Raw genomic sequence first — 9,378 nt, forward strand, 5'->3', positions numbered from 1 at the left:
ACTTGTAAACAAATTTGATGACTTCATCTCTCCTAACAGCTGCATAGTATTCCATTGTGTAGATGTACCAGAGTTTCTTTAACCAGCTGTCTGTTCTCGGGCACTCGGGGTGTCTCCAGATTCGGGGTGTTGTGAGCAGGAAGCACAGTTCTTAAGGACAGAAGTCAACCCTACGCGGCCATTGAGAGGCGGGCGTTCCATCTCCTTTCACAGAAGAGGAAGTAGAGTGACAGTTTGCGCTAAATCTTCATGGTGACATGTAAAGAGAAGCTGCTTGTCTTGAAAAGATCCTAAGAATTAAAATATCGTCCTTGACATTTTCTCTGTTTTATGACAGTTTTATCTTCCCACGTCCCCTATTCCCACGTATGCCATCTGTGAGCACGTTGTTATTTTTTGCCGCAAAAGCCTCTAAATAAAGTCTTTTAAATAAGTGCACAAAAGTGGAAACGACCCGTGAAGCCGCCCACAGAGCAAGGGGCAGGGGAGCGTCACGTGGGTCACCACGGCCGAGAGGTGCTGTTTCGCGAGCAGGCGGGTCTCACTTGCGTTTGGGCTGAGTACTGAAATGAGGAGCGAATAGGAACGTCCGTGAGCCTTGGTGAATGATCCCGGGTCCCCGCAACAAAGACCCCCGTGACCTCTGCCCTGAGGCCAGGACCCCTGGGTGCCGCTTCCCCCCCACCCAGCCTGCACTCGACACCCCGAAGCCGCGACTGTCCCCAGGGAAGACGCTGCAGCACACCCCGAGCCTCACGGTGCCCCAGCTCTGCCCCTGCAGGCTCTCGGGGGCAGGGACCCTCGTTCCCAGACAGCAGGGGCAGGGCTGCCCGGTCACCGCAGCGGGAGCCGCTCGGGGGTCAGTGCCCAGCACCCGCAGCCTCGCTATGGGGGTCCGGCCATGTGTCTCACACACACACACGTGCGCATGCACATACACACACATACACACACGCACGGACATGCGTGCACACACACGCACACATGCACACACACACATGCTAGGCGGAGTCCTGGGCCTGTCCCGGGACCCTCCTACGTGGAGTCTGAGGCCGCTCTGCCCTCCGCACACAGTGGGCTGGGCTCCGAGCCCTGGGCTTGGGGTTCCCCCACCTTCCGGCTCCGGCTGCTCCCCGCGCTGCCCCTCAGCAGCCCAGTGGACGCCACTGGCCATTCGCATCTCCACACTGAGAGGCCGTTCCCACCCTGGGCTTCCAGACTGGCCTGTATGGCCTCCCGTGGCCCCGTGAAGTGGAGCCCACTCAGGAACAGGCCGGGTGTGCCCAGCTGCCGTCCACCTCACAGCCCTCTGTGCCCTCGGCCACGCCAAGCACGAGGTGACGCGGCTCCCGACAGCAGCTGCCGCCCTCGCGCTCAGCAGAGCCAGCGGCCGGGGCAGCTCTGTCCAGCGGGGCAGTGGGCGACACTGAGGCCGTGCCCGGGGCGAGCGAGCGCCACAGCCCTGACTCAGGAGCCTTTCGCTTGTCGTCACCCAGCCCGCCCGCTTCTGCCCGGGGCGACTCCGGCCCCCGAGGAGCAAACCTTTCCCGTGTCTCTCCGACAGTTCTCACACACGGACAGACCTCTGCGGCGCGGGTGTTGCTGTTCTGGACATTCTCGGCCACCGTGGCCACACGGAGGTGAGCCGCAGCACGCCCAGGCATGCCCCCGCAGGCGTGAGCTGCCACTGCCCGTGGGCCTGAAGGGGTGACGGCAGGCGGGCTGTCCGGGGTCGCTGAGGTGCACACGGCAGCCGCCGGCGAGGGGCGAGGGAAGAGCCGCGTCCACACAGGTCTGAGCCCGGGAGGGCGTGACGGCCCCTGGGACCAGGCTCACACCTCCTGACCCCACTCTCCGTGGAACACGCTTGTGGCTCATTCACAAATGCTAGAATGTGTCCAGCTAGAGCTGTCACTCACAGCAGGTGGGACAGCAACGTGAAGGGGATGCGAGGACTGGACGTGAGTGGCTGGACGGCATCGTCCCTGCAGACCGGACTCACCGGTGCAGCGCCCAGGAGGGGTCGTGTCCCAGGGACCAGGGGTCACTCCACATGCTGGGAGCTTCTGCAGCACATTGGGCTGAGCTTGGACAGGCAAGACTGTGAGGGACGGGGCTGCCCCCGTGTCCCCTGCGTAGGGCAGGGCGGCTGTCCGTGTGTCCCCTGTGTGGTGCAGGGTGGCTGCCTGCATGTCCCCTGCGTGGGGCAGGGTGGCTGTCCGTGTGTCCCCTGCATGGAGCAGGACGGCTGCCCTCGTGTCCCCTGCGTGGGGCAGGGCGGCTGCCCCCGTGTCCCCTGCGTGGAGCAGGGCGGCTGTCCGTGTGTCCCCTGCATGGAGCAGGCAGCTGTCCGTGTGTCCCCTGCATGGAGCGGGGCGGCTGTCCGTGTGTCCCCTGTGTGGAGCGGGGCGGCTGTCCATGTGTCCCCTGCATGGAGCAGGCAGTTGTCCGTGTGTCCCCTGCGTGGGGCAGGGCGGCTGTCCGTGTGTCCACCTGACGATCTTGCACATGGGTCCCTGTCCAGCTCATGGTCCTGAGTCTTCCCCCTGGGCAGGGCTGGGGCGGAGCTCTGACCCAAGGTGGGGCATCTGCGGGGAGTGTCCTTCCTCTCTGGGCCTCAGGGGCCCCAGGACTGTGGGGCCGGAGCCAGAGAGTCAAGTCTCCGCCTGGGGCTCAGGGGTCAGGCCCAACGCCGGGCCAGGACCCTCAGTGGCCGCTGCCCCAGGTACAGGTCGCACAGGGAGACTCGGGGCCCCTGGAGGGGTCTGACCCCGTGGGGCAGGGCTGGACGCTTGGGGCAGCTGGGGGCAGACAGCAGGCCTGGGCACCCGCACTCCGCAGATGGGCCGAGCACAGGGGAGCGGCAGGCGGGGCTGGGAGGGGCCGGGCGGGGGTGTGTGCAAGTAAGTGTCTGTGGGCTGGGCCGGAGCGGCTGGATGGCCCTCGGAGACAAGCCGTGAGAGGGACGTGCCTCCCGCCCTGGACCTGAAGGAGGAGGAAGAGGCCCCGAGGCTCCTTCTGGACAATCTGGAGAGTCTCTCGCGTGCCGTGAAGCTGCCAAAAATACCCCCGTCTGGAGCCTGACCCAAGCCGGCAGGCATCCGGGGTCGCCGGGAACTGAAGGGTCTTTCTCCGCGGGCCTGGGGTCAGCAGCCCCACGCTGCGCCTGGGGACAGAGCCTGGCTTTGTGCAGCCGGAATGCGGGCTGCTGCTGACGTGGCACTGTGGGCGGGGTGCAGGGTGGGCCCCGCACAGGCGGGTAGCGGCAGAGCTGGCGGGTCTCCCCTGCAGCCCAGCCCGAGGAGCACGTGCCGGCCAGCACGTGGGGGGACACGGTGGCACTGACACCCCCCGCTGCTCGACTGCGTGTTCCACAGCCTGGGACTCTGGGCTGGCCAGGCCCACAGTGCACCGCCCCGAGACGTGCGGGGCACCCAGGGCCACCTGGCTGTGCTCAGGGACCGCGAGGCGCCCGATTCCGAGCCACCAGGCATGGGCTCTAGCCACTGCACAGCCTGTTGATACGACTCTGCATTACTTTTCCTCCCAAAGTGGGAAACTGCTAAGGTGTGAGGTGCTGCCTGGTTTGGAGCCGGAGCGGTGGGCAGCCGGTGGGGCCTTTGCCTTGCCGAGACCAAGCTGGGCCGGACCCTGGCACCCCAGATGGTCCCCAGGCCAGGGATGAGCCCGGAGCACAGAGCCAAGACTGAGCCTGAGCGGCACCCGGTGTGTCCCCCAGCTCAGATTCCCATGACCCGTAGTGACGCTTAGGCCCCAGACCCCACGGGGTCCGGGCCTGAGGGAGATGACGAGCCCGTGCTGCCGGCTCTGGGAACGGCTTTGCGCTCCTCCTGCAGGTCGAGTGGGCCCCACGGAGAAAGGAGCGTTTTCAGAACCTGCCCTGAGAGAACGAGGGGAGGAACGAGTGTAGTGGACGCATGCACAGCTGCATGGACAGATGCATGTGTACGAACAGACGGACAGCAACGAAAGGATGTGAGGGCATTTGAGTGGGGGGTGAATGAGTGGGGGATGGCTGTATGGGAATGAATGAGTGTGAGAATGAATGAGTATGGGAATGAATGAATGTGGGAATGAATGAATGTGGGAATGAAGAAATGTGGGAATGAATGAGTGTGGGAATGAATGAATGTGGGAATGAAGAAATGTGGGAATGAATGAATGTGGGAATGAAGAAATGTGGGGATGAAGGAATCTGGGAATGAAGGGATGTGGGAATGAATGAGTATGGAAATGAATGAATGAATGTGGGGATGAATGAGTGTGGGAATGAATGAGTGTGGGGATGAAGAAATGTGGGAATGAAGAAATATGGGAATGAATGAGTGTGGGAATAAATGAGTATGGGAATAAAGAAATGTGGGAATGAATAAATGTGGGAATGAATGAATGTGGGAATGAAGAAATGTGGGAATGAAAGGATGTGGGAATGAATGAGTATGGGAATGAATGAATGAATGTAGGGATGAATGAGTGGAAATGAAGGAATGTGGGAATGACTGTGGTAATGAATGAGTGTGGGAATGAATGAATGAATAAATGAATTGTGAATCAATGAATGGCAGGTGTGCAAGTGCACACTGGCCTGCTGTGCCCCTCAGCTGAGTGAAAGTCATTGGTGCCTCGAGCTGCAAAGGCCTCGCACTGGGCCCGCCAGTGAGCTGGAACCAAGTGTCCACTGAGGCTTGTTCTTTAACTGGCTCTCAGACGGCTGGAGGGCGGCGGGCGGGGTCTCTGGGCTCAGCGTCCGGGGGCAGGGGGTGGAAGCTACGGCTCCGTCCAGGCTCCCCCTCCCGGGAAGTGCGACCCCCGGAGCGAGGGCTCCCGGGACATAAAGCCCCTCATTCACGGTTCAGAGCGTGGCCGCCTCCTGCTCCCCGGGACAAAGGCTGTTTGTTCCCTGCGGCTTGCGGGAGAGCCCTGCGGGGCCCAGTGTCCACGCTGCCTCTGCGCGGTACCTCCCAGACCGAGGTTCTCTGGCCCCGGCCACGGGGGCACCCGGGGCCACAGGGCCCGGGACGGGCTGGCTGGAGCAGAGCTGAGTGGCACCCCCAGACGGGCGTGAGCTGGCCCGGTTCTGACTCAGAGGGCAGGGCCCCTGGGAAGGCCGGGGCGCGGGGTGTCGGGGGTCGTGGTGCTGTGCAGCTGAGGGACGCGTGGATGCTGGTCTGTGTGCGGGATACGCCACGTGTGGGTTGCCGTGGCCCCTCCAGGGCGCGAGGCTCTCAGCTGCCCCATGGGAGAGCGTGTGGCCGCGTGCAGAGGAAAGGGACCATGAGGAGTCCTGGTCTGGCGGCCTCGTCCTGCGTGACCACTGACCTGGAGGGGGTCTGGTGGACGGGGCACGTCACGGGTTCCACACGCAAATCCACAGTCCTGTCCCGGGGCCACAGTTCTGCAGTGGACCCACATCCTCCTCCAGAACATTCCAAGCGAGTGTCGTGAGACCGGAGGGGCGTCTCCCGTCACGTGGGTGCGGAGACCTGGGGGACCCCAGCCCAGCTGGCTGTGGCGGGCGCTGGGCAGGCGCACACCGGGCCGTGCCTGGGGGTGAGTAACTCACGTGCTCGCCTGCTAAGGAGCGGCCCCTCCCTCCCCACAGAAGCCTGTCCCTCCAGCCCCGGGAGAAGGAGCCCGAGGCCCCCCACAGCGGGGCCCCTGCTCAGACTCCCCACAGGGGCCCTGGGAATTGCCACCCCTGGCCGCAGGTTTGTGAGCAGATGGGCTCTAGGGACGCCGGGGACTGTTCTTCCTGGGAGAGTCAGGAGGACTCTGGGGGCCCCTTGAGGGCAGGAAGCCCCCGTGAGGGTGAAGGGTTGCGGGTGCATATCTGGGGTGGCACCAAGACCCCCTGGGCTCTGGAAACGCAGCTGGAGTGGCCGGTGGGTGACCGTCACGGGGCGGGGGTGTCTTGAGGGGAGCGCCCCTTCCTTGGAGGGGGTCCCTGACATATCGCGTCTCTTCTGCGGACCCCAGGGGAGCCGTGCTGGACAGTGCTGGGGCTCCAGGCCAGGACCCCAGAGGAACAGCCTCATCCTGAGGCCAAGTGCCAGGACGTGGCCCCCGCAGGCTGCGCCCCCCGCCCGGAGCTACTGCCTCCTCTTCTGCACGTGGTTATTCCAAGACACAAGTCCCTGGGAGCTCAGTTCGTGCCCCGCTTCACTAGGCGGCACTGGTGAAGGTGTGTGCAAGTGTTTCAGAGACGCCCTTTCATGGGCAGAGTGAAGGCAGGGCAGGCGGGCACCTGCCCCGCGCCCCAAGGGGTCCCTGAGCACAGAGCTGGGAGCTGGCTGAGCACAGCCAAGTGTGGTCCGTGAGCAAGAAAAACTCCCCTGTAACCAAGGAATCAGACTTGCACCTGCAGCCCCCAGCACTGCCCCGGGCACTCAGGTGAGTGGTGCCCCCGCACCTGAGCCAACCCCTCTCATGCTGGTCAGCCTGGAGCAGCGGCCCGGGGCCCGGCCTTCCCACGTCCGAGCTGGAGCAAGGGCAGCTGCACAGGGCAGTGGTCAACGTGCCACTTCCACGGGACAGTCGTGATTAGCAGGCAACTTGGGTCCCATTTCTGGGGTCCTCAACTTTATGCATGCACACCTGCCTGCATGTTTGCACACATGTGCGTGTGTGTGCGTGTGTGTGTGTGGGTGGGTGGGAAGAGACCGCCCACTCTGCCGCCTGCCAGCACACGGCTCCGCCTCTCTCTGCAGCTCCTCCCTGCAGTCACAGTGCTCGTGGGCTGCCCTGCAAGCTGGCCCCGTGGCCTCTGCCGTGGCTCCTGTGTCCACTGCTCTGCCCCCGAGTGGCCGAGGCCTCCCCTCCCCTTGCCCCGGCTCCTCCCTGCAGAGCTGGGAAGGCCTCAGTCGCAGGACGCGGTGCCCGAGTCTCGACCATCTTACAGGGGTTTCGCTGCCCGAGCCCTGGGCGAGTCTCTCTGCCGTGCCCCGCAGCTGCCCACCGGCCTGGCCGCGGCCCTCGGTGAGGACAGATGAGAGACTGCGAGGAAGCTCTGGGCGCGTCTGAGGGCGAGTGTGCCGTGGAGCTGTGGGGGCCTGTCAGCGGGGGCACAGCCCAGGGGACCTCGTGCCGGCACAGCCCCTGCCCGCGCGTCTGGTCGGCCCCTGAGTGGCCACCACCCTCGAGCTTCTCCGTTTGACGGTCAGTGTCACAGCAGCCCGACGAGCTCCACAGCGGGCGGGGGGCGGCCAGCGGCTCTTTCCTGGGCAGCTGCAGGCCAGGCCCGACAGGCTGTGAACAGGGTGGACACAAACACGCGTCCATCACACAGAAAGGCATGGCGGGGACGGTGCGCAGACGGGCAGGCAGACGCAGCGGCCACTGCGGTGCTGCGTGGGGAGGCTGAGCTCTGGGCTCTGGACACGGGCCCTGGCCTCCAGGGGCGGGGGCGGGCCCCGGGCAGTCCTCGGCCGAGGGGCCTTCCCTCCGTCCAGCGCCGCTGTCTCCTCCGGCTCAGGGCTCTCCGTCCTCAGGCACCGACAGCACCCCCTGACCTGTCTCCCCACCCCGCGCGGCAGGGCGAGGGCTGTGGCCTCGGCTCCAGGTGGGCACACGAGCCCCCCACGTCCCCAGGGAGCCGGGCCTCCGGGCTCTCACCCCCTGGGCGGCAGAAGAGTCCCAGCCCTCAGCAGAGTGGACGCCTGCCTGCTGCCCAGGGGACAAAGCCCCCCCAGAGCCGAGCCCGGTGGCCAGGCAGGGATGCGGCACGGAGCACAGACGCCTCTTACCCCGTCGCCCAAATAAAGGCCAGGGAAACGCCAGGGAGACGGCAGGGAAGCCCAGCAGAACCCAGAGCCGAGCAGGCACCAGATCCAGTAGTCCTTGGAGAGGTCGTGGTCACTGCAGTGAAGGGATTCTCCTGCAACGCAGTGTGAGCTGGGACTCCGCCCGGGACCGTGGGAGATGGGGAGAGCCCAGAGGGGACGGTCCACTCCAAGGCGGAGCCTGACAAACCCTGCGCTGGCGTGCTCGCAGACGGTCAAAGAAGAGACACTGGTCTCTGGTCTCTCAGCGGCCCTGAGGCACAGCCGGGGCTGGCTTTGGATCAGAGAGCTGATCTGTGCCCGCGCCAGTCCCAGAACCCAGCGGCAAATAAACGGGTGGCGCGCAAGGCAGGAGAGAGTGTGCCACCCCGGAGCGGGCGCCTGGGGCCCCCAAGTGCCTCCGTGAGAACAGGAAGCAGCCCCCAGTCATTCCTCAGCCACAGGAGAGTTAACAGGGAAACCTCTAAATACAACCGTTTCCTGGGTGTTAGGCACAAGAAAACTAACACTCACACCTCGGAGAAAAAAGGGAACAAATTTTCTCTGGAGTCATAAAGATGCAAAAGTTGATTTACTTTAAAATACAAAACACATCACAAACAGGTTTTTGTTTTTGCTTGTTTAGCTGGAAGGGTTGGGGCCCCAGAGCTGTTTCCCAGGCCTGGAGCAGTTCCAGAAGGCTCTGGAAGGTGTCTCAGTGTCACGGGAACAGCTGGGCCCAGCTCTCTGGATTTCACAGGAACTCCGAGGACACGCTTCCCGGGCGAGCAGCTTTGGAGGGAAGTGAGGCGGGTCGCGGCACACGGGCACCTCTGGGGCAGGCCGTCCCCGGGCGGGGCCTGTCCAGGCCTGTGGCAGCGAGCCCTGAGCCCCAGGAGTGAGTGGGGCCGGGCTCGCTCTCCCGAAACCCAAGCCCTTCCCCAAACATTCCTGGGCTCCCGGGACGCTCCGTGGCCTGCTCGTGGCCTCTCCTGGCTCACGTCCTGCCTGTCCACAGCCCCAAGCCCCTCCCCCTCAGAGTGCAAACCCAGACGGGCACGAGCTTGCAGAGGGTCGTGACACGCGGGGCCACGTGTCCAGGAGGTCCTGCTCAGCCTCCCCCACACGAGCTCCCAGACCAAGCCCTTCCGGAACACTCTGAGCAAGCGAGGGGTCCTCGGCCAGAGCCCCAGCTCGGGGTGTGGGGGGGGGCTGCACGTGACTCTCCTCGGACCAGCCACTCCTGCCGGACGCCAGTGCCCACGGCCAAGCAAATGCCCCCTCTCCGTACAGAAGCGCAGGAGCGTGTCTTGGAACCTCTTATTCGCTGCGTATTTTACGTGGGGATGAAAAGGTCACGTCACACTGCTAATCCCCTCAAAACTGAAAAGGCCAAATTTAAACTTCTTTTTCACAGGCTTCCACACAGGTGACCAGAGGGGCTGCCCGCAGGGACACCGGGACTCAGCGCCTCCCCCAGTACCCCTCCCCACTCCACTGCCCACAGGGACGCCTGGAAAGATCCCTGCAGCGAGGAGGCTGAGGGGCAGTGGGCCGGCGGGAGCACGGGTGTCCAGCACAGTGTCCAGCGTCCAGGTCT

This window comes from Sorex araneus, chromosome 7, assembly GCF_027595985.1.
Source record: "Sorex araneus isolate mSorAra2 chromosome 7, mSorAra2.pri, whole genome shotgun sequence".
Lineage (NCBI taxonomy): Eukaryota > Metazoa > Chordata > Mammalia > Eulipotyphla > Soricidae > Sorex > Sorex araneus.